Source organism: Pseudophryne corroboree, chromosome 4 (assembly GCF_028390025.1).
Source record: "Pseudophryne corroboree isolate aPseCor3 chromosome 4, aPseCor3.hap2, whole genome shotgun sequence".
NCBI classification, from domain to species: Eukaryota; Metazoa; Chordata; class Amphibia; order Anura; family Myobatrachidae; genus Pseudophryne; species Pseudophryne corroboree.
Window position 1 is genome coordinate 29321934 of NC_086447.1, and position 14063 is coordinate 29335996.

The following is a 14063-nucleotide window of genomic DNA, read 5'->3' on the forward strand; positions in this document are numbered from 1 at the left end:
ACTGACCCTACATTTGCATGCACAACTTATTGTTTGTGGTGATTTTAATCAAATCACCTCACAAATTTTAGACAGATCATCACACAGCACTTCACATTCTTGTATTCCCAAACTTGGTATATCTAATTTTTCTAAGAAACTACTCCTTGTAGACGTATGGAGAGTGTTTAAACCCTACTGATAAGAGCTATACCTGTTTATCAGCTGCCCACAACACCTTCTCACGCATAGACTTTGTGTTTATTTCAGGGACCATGTTGTCAAGAGTGATGTCTGCGGAGACAGAACCAATAGTGTTATCGGACCATGCTTTGGTATGGATTACTATAGATATGCCCACTGAGAAAGGTCCTTTTGCTCCCTGGAAATTTCCTTCTCGTCTTGCTCACTCCCTCAAATTTCAAAAGAGACTTCAGAAGGTTTGGGATGATTATACACTAAACAATCAATCTTATGCAGAACTCGATCCACCTTTATTTTGGCAGGCTGCGAAAGCAGTCTTAAGAGGAGTAGTGATCTCATATGTTTGCTGAGCCAATAAAATACAAGCTTCAACATATATCTTTCTTCAAAATTCTCTTTCAAGCGCCTTCCACCAGTTTAATGTATACCCTTCCCCCACTAATAAAAATAACTATCAGATGGCAAAAGAACATTTTGACAACTTTCTAAAAAGCACTGGAGATAAATACTTATTTAATGTTAACTACAAATTTCATCGATTTGGAAATAATAACAGTATGTTTATTATCAAATCTTCTAAAAGGTTCCCAACTTCCAGCAGTTGTTCACCCTTTACAATTAAAAGATGGCACCTACACTTCCTCTAATGAACAAAAAGCTCAAGAATTAAGAGAGTTCTATGAAAACCTTTATTCCAGTGACCAGACTCATAGAACCCAGGATAGTCACACTGTAACCCACGATTATTGGGACTCGCTCCAATTTCCTCAACTCTCACAAGATCTGATACCTTCTCTGACGGCACCTATAATGGTCGAATAAGTCACCAAAGTAATCCAGTCCTTGAAAACAGCCAAAGCTCCAGGACCACATGGCTTTAGCAGAGGTTTTTTATAAAATATTCCTTAATCACCTTGCTCCTATCTTAACAAAGGTCTACAATCATATCACATCTACCAACTCCTTACCTAAGTACTTTAATGTAGCTGTAATTAAAGTTTTGCCCAAACCTGGCTGCAACTTATCACTCACCGGATATTATAGACCAATATCTCTACTAAACATAGATTATTACATTTTGACCAAGATCTAGGCAGAATGCCTGAAAAAATCCATCCCCTAATTATTCACCAAAATCAAACAGGCTTCATACAAGGCTGTCGCTCATTTGTAAATGTTTGCAGAGTTTTTTGTGCGATTCAACACTTATCCGCCTCTCCCTCAGCAGATCCTCATGTCATATTAGCGCTTGACGCCAAAAAGGCGTTTGACCTAGTACTCTGGCCTCACCTGTATATGGTCCTTAATAAATTTGGATTTCTCCCTTCATTTATCAGTGTCATAAAAACTTTAATACTGTACGTGAACTCTCAATCCCACATTTCAGCTAATGGCTATTCGTTGACCCTTTTCTAATCCAAAAATGTATGAGACAGGGATTCCCTCTTTCCCCTCTTCTTTTTGCGCTTGCAATTGAGCCCTTAGCCATAGCCCTAAGATCCTCCCCCAAAGTCAGTGGCATAAACATAGGTAAAATAACTCTAAAAGTAGCCCTATTGCTGATGACATGCTGCTTTTTATTTCTTATCCTGAATCCACATTTCCAGCTATAATGGACATTATTCATTCTTTTGGACTGAGGTCAGGGACCAGGGTCAACGTGGACAAGTCAGAATTGCTCTTGATAGCAGGCTTTTTATCTAAATTAAAAAGCTCTGCTTTTTCAGAGTGATTCAAATTGTACACATCTTCCATTAAATACTCAGGTATCTCCATGCCAAAATCCTTACATGATCTTTACTCAAATAATTTTACTCCTAAAATCACTAATTTAGCAACCACTTTAGAAGGATGGAAAAATGTCCCCCTCTCTCTTTTGGGGAGAGTAGTGGTAGTTAAGTGCATCATATTCCCAAAGATCTTTTATCCAATGCAAATTTTTCCTATAGCCCTTACTAAAAAAGATATTGCCAAATTTACCAGACATATTTCTAGATTTCTCTGGCAAGGTAAATGGCCCAGGATTTCCATGGCCAAATTAAAAAGTACCAGGAAAGCAAGAGGCCTTGGTATACCAGATTTTGAAAATTTCTCCTTAACCATCTTTTTTAGGTACACTTGCGATTGGTTGACTGGACAAAATCATAATGTATACTCTTCCTAAGATTAACCCCTACCAGCATGTATTCTCTAGGAGCTCTCTTATTTGTAGATATTCATGATATACCCTCAGCAGTTATGAACAATATCTTATTCTAAGACACATATAAAGCTTGGCTACTCATTAATAAAAAAATCTCAATAGAAACCCTCGTTCATCTTCTCTAATCCCAATTTGGGGAAATATCACATTCCAACCATCTTTGCTAAATGCTAAATTTCGGGAATGGCGATTAAAAGGAATTAGCAACATATCAAAAGTCTTTGACCCGGGAGGCAAGATGAGACACTTTAAAGATTTAAAATCCTCATATCAGCTTGAAAATAAAGACTTCTACATCTATCTTCAATTACGACATTTTATCTGCTCTATTCAAATAGCTATGAATGATACATCCAAACCTTACCCTATAGAATCAATATTTAGACGTACTATGAAAATGCTGTCTAAAACAGATCAATTATATGAAATTCTGATTAACATCTCAGCAGAAACACAAAGAACAAAAACTCTTCAACTTTGGTCCAAAGATTTACCAGCTCTCACTAATATAGATAAAACTTCTACATAACTATGATGACTTCATCCTTCACATTTTATTTTCTTCATACCTCCAAGAAGTCCATGTTAGGACTATATATAGAGCTTATATAGCCCCGGCGCAGAGAATACACATGCTAAGTTCTGAATCTGGCAGCTGCATAAAATGTCATATGTTAAATGCCAAATTTCTGCATTGCTTTTGGGAATGCTACAAGATTAAAGTTGTGGAACAAATTTACCTAATTTATCAATTCTATTTTATCTCTCCATCTGCAACAAGACAGTTTGGCATGTCTATTCTCAAACTTACAAAACTGGCTGTTAGGCCCACATAAAAAATTATATCACCCCTTTTTTAACAATTGTATGTACGATTGCTTAAAAGATTATACTAATACACTGGACATACCCATCTTCCCCCACTATACGAGAAGTTAAATGCAAAAAATACCAAATTCTATTTTTTTAAAGGAAACTGATTTCCCCTTCTTCTTCCAACTGTCTCTCCAAATTCTACCGAAAGTGGGGACTATATATAACCTCATTACACACCTCCACTAAAGACAATTTCTTTAAGTCTTTTGGCTTGGCAGAACGAGAAGCTTATAATAACTTTGTGGCATCAAGATAAGTTACCTAGACTAGCCATGCTCCTCAAACTTTCTTAATGTGATGCTACCATACATGGATTGTTCTGCAAATAGATATTTTATTTCTAATTTCTACTCTCTAAATACCAATTTACAGTTTATATATTGTCTTTTCTTTTATAAGAACAGGATTCACAGGACATGCACTTACTACTACAAAATTCTCCCCACCCTCTTTTATCCCTTCACTTGTCCTCGTCTACTATTCTTCTTTCTCCTTTCTTTACTGTCTTTATATCTCTCTATATACACTTTATCTCTTCTTATCATATTTGGGTTCCTAATGTATGTTAAATATAATACTTGGGAAAGTTCAATAGTTGAAATCAAGATGACAATCCTGCATAAGCATAGTGTCCTTGATTATTAATCTTTTATATTGATTTATGGTTCAAATCTTGACATTTATATTCTGTATCTACCTTTCTATTACCATTGGACACAGTTTTATATGTATATATGACCCAATATAATTTCATTATGCTTTTTCAATGTGTTTTTTTTAAAAACCAATATAACAGATTCCTTTTTTTAAAAACCCAAGTATTTTGGCTCCCCACTGCTTGTGTTTTATTAAAAAAAGTTAAAAAAAACACACCAAAAAAGCAAAAAATAAAAAATGCTGAAAAAAAAGATGTTTTTGTGTTGTGTGCTGTACTTTTCCTACTGCGAAATTGTTACTATAAACCCAAGCATTGTGTCTTCCCACTGCTTGTGTTGTTTTGTGGAAATAAATTTTGATAAAATCAAAACAAAAACAAAAATTATTCTTTGTGTTGTACAATCTGTGTGCACTGTACCTACCCCCCTTTGACTTTGTTAATGTAAACCCAAGTGTTGTGACTCCCCAGTGCTTGTGTTCTTATTACAATTTAAAAAAAAACACCACAAAAATAAAAAATTAAAAATGTTGAAAAAAGTTATTTTATGTTGTACAAACTCTGTGCACTGTATCTACCACACTGCGTCTTTGTTTGTGTAATTTCATACATTGTGACTCCCCATTGCCTGTGTTTTTGTTTAGAAATAAACTTTAAAAAAATAAATTTAAATAAAATAAAATAAAACAAAAAATAAAAAAGTTATTTTGTGTTCTACAATCTGTGTTCACTGTACCTACCCCACTGCAACTTTGTTCTTGTAAACCCAAGTGTTGTACTCGCCACTGCATGTGTTTTTGTTTGGTAATACATTTTGAATAAAAAAAATTTAAAAAATAAAATAAAACAAAAATAAAAAAAGCTCTTTTATGTTGTACAATCTTTGTTCACTGTACCTACCCCACTGCAACTTTGTTCATGTAAACCCAAGTGTTGTGACTCCCCATTGCTTGGGTTGTTGTTTGGAAATATATTTTGAAAACAAACAAAAAAAAGGTTTTTTTAATATTAAAAAAATAATAATAATAGTGTACACTGTACCCCACTGCGACTTGCATAAACATGACATTTGTAAAGTAAAATATGTACAGTGTATAATACAGCATAATATTTATTACAAAGAATCTAAAATGAATTTTTTCAAAAAGGGTCATTACTTCCTGGGAATCAAACCTGGGTTCATGGTCATGCTAAGCGTTGGCCTCTAGACTAAAGTAGCCCAAAATTAACCCATGCACATTAATTTTAACTGTCATTTTCTTAGTATAATAGTAATAGATGCACACATTCCGTTCAATGCAAAAAAATATGTGCTTAAACTGTTCTAGTCCTGTAGTCACTGTGAGTGATCATGCGTGCCCCTGTCATATTCTGTATAGAAGCAGACCTTTACCAGTCCCCAATTATAGTGATCAGAAAATAGATGTCCTTGATGTCCATTGTTCATTTGTAAGGCATGGTATTACTGTGTCACTGCTGCAGCAAACCACAAGTTGTTGTGATGATTAAAAAAATAAAATAAAGAATTTTAAAAATGGTAATTACTTCGGGAATCAAACCCTTGTACATGGACATGCTAAGCATTGATAGTACCTCTAAACTAAAGTATCTCGGTATCACTGATTGCACAAACATTCTTTTCACTGCTCATTGTCATTTTCTTAATCAGGTAATAGATGCATGTGATCATGAGGGACCAAGAATGAGCACGGCAAAATTTGCAGTGTGTTGAAAATTATGTTTCTCTTGTTGTGTATGGTAGATGTTTATTGTCATTTTTAGAAGGCTAATAGACTCACGCAATTAGCAAAATGGTAAAATTTGCAGTGTGTAATAAAACAGCAGTAATTGTGGCAAGTCCTGTAAAACATATGTACATTACAGTACTGTTTATCCAACATAAGATATATATATATATACTGTAAATAAATACATAAATAAATAAAAAGTTTCTAAAAATGTGACTCTTAAAATGGAAGCATTTTTTTACTTTACAATGAAGAATTCACTCATGCGCAATGGTGGTTTTAAGAAGCGGCACCTGGTGGACGAACACATGTATTGCACCAACTGGAGAAACAAATCATTACACTGTAACTTAAATTTTTAACCCACCCCCCACAAAATAAAGCAAAAATAAAAAAGTTATTGGTATTGTACTGTTCAATCTGTGTGCGTTGTACCTACCACACTGCGACTTTGTTCTTGTAAACCCAAGCGTTCTGACTCCCTGATGATTGTGTTGTTATTTGGAAATACATTTTGATAAAACAAAATAAAAAACAAAAAATAAATAGAAATAGTTATTTTGAATTGTACAATCTGTGTGCACTGTACCTACCCCAGTGCAACTTTGTTCATGTAAATGCAAGTGTCAGGGAGAGGCAGGGGGCAGACATTGGGTGAAATGGAGAGGCAGTGAGTAACAGGGAGAGACAGTGTGTAAGAGAATGGGGACGGGTAGAGGGAGGGAGAGGGTTGGTACAGAGAAAGGGGAAAGAGAATTGATAGGGGAGAGAGAGAAAGGAAAAGAGAGAAGTGTGTGAGGGGGAAGAGAAATTGTGTGTGTGAAAGTGACACATAAGTGACAAATCGAACTGCAGTGATTTCCTAATGCAGAAAAATGTGCAAGTTCACTTTTTCACAATCAGTCTACTTGCAACACCACACATAGGGTGTTATTCAGAGTTGATAGCAAACCAAAAAACAGTTGTCAATTAGGCAAAACCATGTTGCACTGCAGGTGGGGCTTATTTAACATGATCAGAGAGGGTTAGATTTGGGCAGGGTATGTTTACACTGAAATCTAAATTGCAGTGTAAAATTAAAGCAGACAGTATTTTTCCTGCACAGAAACAATATAACCCATCCAAATCTAACGCTCTCTGCACACTCTGCACGTGTTATATCTGCCCCACCTGCAGTGCAGCATGGTTTTGCCCAATTTATAACTTTTTTGGTTTGCTAACAACTCTGAATAACCCTTAGTAACCTTTTTGCAGATTGTAATATAAGCGCACATACACAGTGACAATGATGCATTACACAGTAGCAATTATGCCTGCAGTCACTTTTGCCATGCACGCCATCTAACTACTACACCTCTCTCTGCCCATCCTAATGGCACCCAGTGGCATGTTGATCTCATCCTAATGGCATTTTTTTAACACAGCCTACAGTACCACACCCTCCTCTTCCACTCTCCAGTGTAATATGCACCTGATTATAAGGGTGGGGACTTTTATATGCAATGCAAAATAATTGACATCTGAGATTTCTAGGAAAATTATGTTTTGCCTCATTTTGAGGTCTGATCTTGACTGGAATACACAATGTGGGACTCAGTTCTCCATGAAAAACACAAGCTTGAGCATGTTCAATTTAAAATTAACCAAACACATATTTCCTTAGCTTGTATATGAACTCTTCCAGTGACACCCATAGTGATGGGTGTTTGTGTTGTAGTGGGGATTAAACCTGCTATCCCTTTGAGGTTCTTTTTCCTGTAATGGCATAGCAGAGATAGAGATAACCGCCAAATTACAGAGTTTCAAATCCTAGAGCAGTAGAGTTTCAATTGATTACCACTAGATGCCTCCCCAAACACACCAACAGACCTTTGCCTCAGTTATTTGCAAGATGGTGACCCTGCAACACAGGGCATTTTGCGTTCTGCAGTTCAGCAAGACTGAATCCTTAATTGTGGTGCAGCGTGCTTTTCGACGCCTTTTTGGAATTGATCCACCAATGCGAAAGAGCATTTGTTTTTGGTTCCAGACCTTTGAGGAAACCAGCTGCTTATGTAATGGGAAGAGCACTTTGTGTTAAGGTGACCTTCAATCAAGAGGCAATACCCCTTGCAACTGCTACAGGCCCTTTTTGCAGATGACAAAGGAAAGCAATTTTAAAGAAAATTTAACATGGGGTCTTCTTAACATGTTTGATGTTTAGTAATGAAGCACCGTTTCATCTAAGGGGTACAGTTATCGGATACAGTGTGCACATATGGGGTTTAGAAAATCCACATGAAACTATAGAGCATGAAAGTAGTTTCCTAAAAGTGAATGTGTTTTGTGCCAGTTCTCAAAGAAAGTTTTATGGCCCTCTCTTTCAAGGGAAACACACATATGGGTCACACCTAGCTTGAAAAGCTATAGAACTGGATTTATCCACCACATTGGCAGCTGCAGGTTTGACATTTTCTAAATGACACACTGCCTCAATGTTGGATAGGTACTATGGGACCCCAAGACTTGACACTACATGCTTAGCCCCCAAGTTCCCCAGACATTACACCCTGTGACTTTTTCTTGTGAAGGCACATCGAAGACCGTGTTTTTTTTTCCATCATTAGCAACTAATCTGAAAACAAATCATGGTAGCAATGACTTCAGTGAAAGAAGATACTCTGAGATGCACTTGGGACATATTCAACTATCGTTTTTTTGATGTTATCTGTACAGCAGGTGGAGGGCACATAGAGCATTTATAAAATGGTTAGTAACATCTGATAACTCATTAAACCATGCATAACTTTTGTAACATGTTGCCACTGTGAAATATATTTGCTTGAAATTGAGTCCATCTTTTTGAAACACCCTGTATTTTTTCAATCAGAATAATTATAATAAACTCTGCAGGTTAACAGAGCAAATTTGAGGTGTTTGTCATCATTTTTGGCCACAAATATGGACCCACTAACCAGGACCAGGTTACCTCATCTGGTGGGTCCCTAATACTAAAGTTCAAGTACAGGGCACAGAACCTCCCGGGCAGGCACAACTGCCCCAAGGTATCCTGCTAGTGAGATGTTTAAATGTTAAAAGGTGTTATATAATTAAGAAGCAACAGCTATGTGTTAATAGTGTTACACAGGTAAAAGGTAGTAATTAGAATGTTAAAAAGTGTTACACTGGTAAAAAAAAATAGGTGCTAAAAAATGTTGTTTCAATACTGTATGTGCCCCAAAGCTGCCAGTGCACATCAACCCAGGAAACCCCATGCCCCAAACACATCCCTAAAACTTACAAATAGTTTAAATGTATTCAGGACTTACAAATCATAGTGCCTTTTCCAATATGCAATCTATAAATGGCAGAGATCTTTGTGTTATTAACAAAACCTTGGGCAGGTGGGAGGGGTGCCAATCCAAGCTACAGGAGTTTATCTGAATTTAAGTATACACATGTACACAATATAGAATATGTGGGGGTGAGCTTGGACTGCATACACTAATTTTAAATACAATAAGAGATGAGAATGATTGTAAGAGACAGGGAAAGATGCGAGTGATATATTCTCTGTAGAGCACTAGTGTCTGAGTTAGAATAAAATCTAAACAAGTGACTGCCCCTTGGCAAATCTGTGCTGCAATGCAGGTGGGTATGCAATGCAGATGTTGGATATATGCAAAATTAGTCAGTGTTCACCACGCATGCAGAAAAATGTATGTCTTTATCCCCCTTCCCCCCCTCACATACATAAACGTTGCACTGCAGCATGTTTGGCTCAGGTACAGTTACTTGTTTTTTTTCTTTGTTCCCAACGCAGAAGCAGCCCCTGTGAATGCCCTGTATGAGTAACTGATAATAAATATTAAATAAAAGGATGACTTTTCAAACAATCTTCATTTAAAAAGACCCTCACCTCAAACAGATGTCTACATTGGGGCCTCCACCCATCAGTATGTAATTCATCACATTATTGACACTGAAAACTCCTCCGACAATAATATCTCCATCTCGAAAATATTCATAATCTTCAAATAACCCTGCTGGTATCAGAGTACAGGCTGGTGATTGAATCTGGGTCACTGGTATCACACACTGGGCTACCACAAGTAACAGCATTGTAATAATGTGGGATGATGACAAACATCTGAATAGTGCTGCCCCAAATAATATGCAGTACTTCAGTATAGTGCAGAGCCTGGTATCTGTAGGTGTCAGAGTCATGATGCATCAAGTAGGAGCCTGGCAGCTGTAGTATCTGTATGGCAGTGTAATAGGAGTGATCAGCTCCCGTCCTTATATACCATATACTGTGATACAAGTCAATTTGTGCTGGATTTAGCTGCAGGTGTTTGTGACGGGAACATTTTTTTCCCTGTAACTAAAATATAATTTACAGCAGGTTAATCACTATCATCAAAGAAAGAAAAACAGAATGAATAGAATAATAATATTTCACTATTTGGGAACTGTCGCATCCTATAGAGAATACCACAAACATGATTACATCTTGAAACTAGATAACCTGAAATATTAATAAGTAACGTTTTTGTCTATGAGTTATCCTGAAGACAAATGCATTGTGTGCTGATTCACAACTCAGAGAGACTCACAATAACTATGAATAGTGATATCCATAAATGTTCAAATTTTTCACAATCTGGCAAATTCTAGGTATGGGGACCCATTAGATACATCTATATTGATGTTAAGTAACCAATAAAGTGGATTTCCCAAAAGGCAACAATTCTGATAATATCCTAAAAAATTCCTACTGTAGACTAACACATGACCAACCGTCCTGCTTAGTGGAAAGAAGCAACAAGGAGAAAACCGCCGTATTCCACTTGTTATCTGCTGCCCAACTGTGTACCAAAGGTAGTGAATGGGTGGTTGAGAGTACCAAGTATACAATGGAGTTCCGGATGATGGAAAGATACAGCTATTAAATCTGCTTTCATTGGGGTGCTCCACAGTGATACCTTTTGGAGAAGCCTAGAGCAGATTAGACTGGGTATTCCTTTGTGATGAGAGTTCAAGCAAGGATTAGTAGATAATGGGCTTAGCACACAAATGTGTAGTAAGTTAAAAAAATAGTAGTGCAGTGGTACAGATGGGTCCTCTTTTAGCTTGGCTGACTGAGGCGTTAGTCGTGATCGGGCCTACGCAGCGTGCCTGGGCGAAAGGAGGCGAAGGGAGGCACACAGAGCGTTTGACATTACCTTTGAGTGTAATACCTAAGATCATCCACCAGATGTCGCTTTTTAAAATCACCAATCTGCATGCGTGTGGTCTCCATTAAAATACAATACTGAACTACAGCATAAGAACTACTTTACTGGTGCGTCTCATTACGCTACATTATGCTATAGTATGTCATACAGTATATAACAGCATACTGTATACAGTACAGATGCAAATAGTACAGCATAAACAGATGCAAACGTGTTACAGATACAGTATGGGCTATTGATGTTAGGGATATGTGAGTATCCAAATCCCATAGTATTAAGTATAATGGGGAGAAATAAAAGCTCCTCCCTAAGTTCTTGGATGCCAAATCACTGTGTGAAAAGTTTATACAGACGCAAATGAATGGGAAGGAATCGCTGCTTGCATTACTTTTACACATGAACTTGCATATCTTCCAAGTAGCGACGTAGGCTAGCGGTGAAGGCTCCCACCTCCCACGCTGACAGTCACAGGTTTGATTCCCAAAGTGCCAATCTATATATTTTTTTCCCCTGACATTCACTTTATTAATTTGTTTTTTCTGTGTAATCCATTGTAAAACATTCAGTGGAATGGTGCACAGAGGTTTTATTTCTCTCCATTATACATAGAAAGATTACACTTGCTAATGTACGTTACAAGCTGTTCGTGCTAATTAGTACACTCGTAAAACATACTGTACAGAGTTACTAAGGATGGTGATTGGGCATCCAGGAACGTAGGGAGGAGCTTTTATCTCTCTCCATTATACTTAGAAAGATTACAATGGAGAGAGATAAAAGCTCCTCCCTAAGTTCCTGGATACCAAATCACCGTCCTTAGTATCTCTGTACAGTATGTTCTACTAGTGTACTAATTAGCACGAACAGCTTGTAGTGTACAGTGGCAAGTTTAATCTTTCTATGTATAATGGAGAGAGATAAAAAGCTCTTCCCTAAGTTCCTGGATGCCAAATTACTGTACTTAGTATCTCTGTACAGTATGTTCTATTAGGGTATTAATTAGCTGTTCATGCTAATTAGTACTCTAATAGAAAATACTGTACAGAGATACGAAGGACGGTGATTTGGCATCCAGGAACTTAGAGAGGAGCTTTTATTTCTCTCCATTATACATTGAAAGATTAAAGTTGCCGCTGTACATTACAAGCTGTACGTGCTAATTAGTACCCTAATAGAACATATAGGAAGGAGCTTTTATCTCTCTCTGCTATACTTAGAAAGATTACAATGGAGAGAGTTAAAAGCTCCTCCCTAAGTTCCTGGATGCCAAATCACCATCCTTATTATCTCTGTACAGTATGTTCTACTAGTGTACTAATTAGCATGAACAGCTAATTAGTACCCTAATAGAACCTGCTGTACAGAGATACTAAGGACAGTGATTTGGCATCCAGTAACTTAGGGAGGAGCTTTTATCTCTCTCCATTATACATAGAAAGATTAAACTTGCCACTGTACGTTACAAGCTGTTCGTGCTAATTAGTACTGTACAGAGATACTAAGTACAGTGATTTGGCATCCATGAACTTAGGGAGGAGCTTTTTATCTCTCTCCATTATACTTAGAAAGAATACAGTGGAGAGAGATAAAAGCTCCTCCCTAAGCTCCTGGGTGCCAAATTACCGTCCTTAGTATCTCTGTACAGTATGTTCTACTAGTGTACTAATTAGCCCGAACAACTTGTAATGTACAGTGGCAAGTTTAATCTTTCTATGTATAATGGAGAGAGATAAAAGCTCCTTCCTAAATTCCTGGATGCCAAATCACCGTGCTTAGCATCTCTGTACAGTATGTTCTATTAGGGTACTAATTAGCTCTTCAGGACAGTATATTAACAAAAACAGTCGACACTGACCATTTGCCAGAGCTTGTACTGTAGATCAATCTGCCGCTATTCAAACTAAAGTACTGTATTAGTGAAGCATTAGCCACCCAGTGGTGTAGATGTGTATTGCATGCTGAGTATCTAGTCGCACCTCAACTCGCCTGTCTGTGATTAAACTCAGCAACCTAAGCTATCGCCTAGGCATGACTAAACCTCCGTCTAGGCGCAGAAACAGTCAAGATAATGGAGGACCCATCTGTATATATATGGCACTGTACACCAATAAGAGAATAAGATAACTTCAGAAATGAGAAATCAGGACAAATCTTAATATGTGAAAAAAATATCTGTAGTGATCTGGTGATCAAGCCAACCTCTGGCGAAACACACGTCCAGCTTGACCATGGTCCATGCATGGACCAGTCTACAGCACAGTTCCTAGTAAACTGCATAGTTTCTAATTTTTTATTTACTTGTGTGTTTATACCTTAATCCCTCTTGGCATTAACACACATTGTCCAAATATATGAAGCCTTAACAAGAGATTAAGTGGAGATGGATAAAGAGTGTCACGATCCGGGTAATTTCTCATCAGTTTTTACCTTCCAAATGTCTCCTGAGACTGGCCCAGCGTTCCAAGCCTGGATTCCGTCTGCGCTGTCTGCGTGCAGCTCGCTGCATTCCATTGCCTCAAGTCTCTTCATTGTGATCCAGGCAGCATCACTGTTAAAACCCACATGCAAGTTACAAACAGTCTTTCCCTCCAAATTCAAACATGGGCGCAGCCATGTTTGTTTACATCACATGTTACTTTAAAGCCTATCAGCTGCAATCTGGTCTCTGCCTGATTTCCCAGCAGCTGCACTCTGGACTCTGCCTAATTACCCAGCCAATACCTGCTTCCTAGCTGGTATAAATATCCTGCATTAAGGCTGCCTAATCGTCAGTGCTTTGGTTGTCTAACCCAGTGATACATGTCTCTCCTTTCTGTGGTTTATACAGCTTGTTCTTCCAAGTATTCCAGCTCCTGTGATCCAGCTCCACTAAGAGACCTGCACCAGTTACCATCCTGTGGTGCAGCCTGTCTCTGCAGTGGTCCAGCATTGCATCCTGTGATCGGCAGTGATCCGACACCGGCTTCCAGCTTTGCTTCCAGCTTTGCTTCCAGCGGTGCTCCGGTATAGATCTCAGCTGCTTCCAGGTTATCTTGCTCCAGGAGATTCCATTCTGCCCTGAGACCTGAGTTCCATCCTGCTTGCAGCCCTGCCTGCCACCATCGGTGTTCCGCCATTGATCTCTAGCTCCATCGGTGTTCCAACATCGATATCTAGCTCCATCGGTGTTCCGCCATCGATCT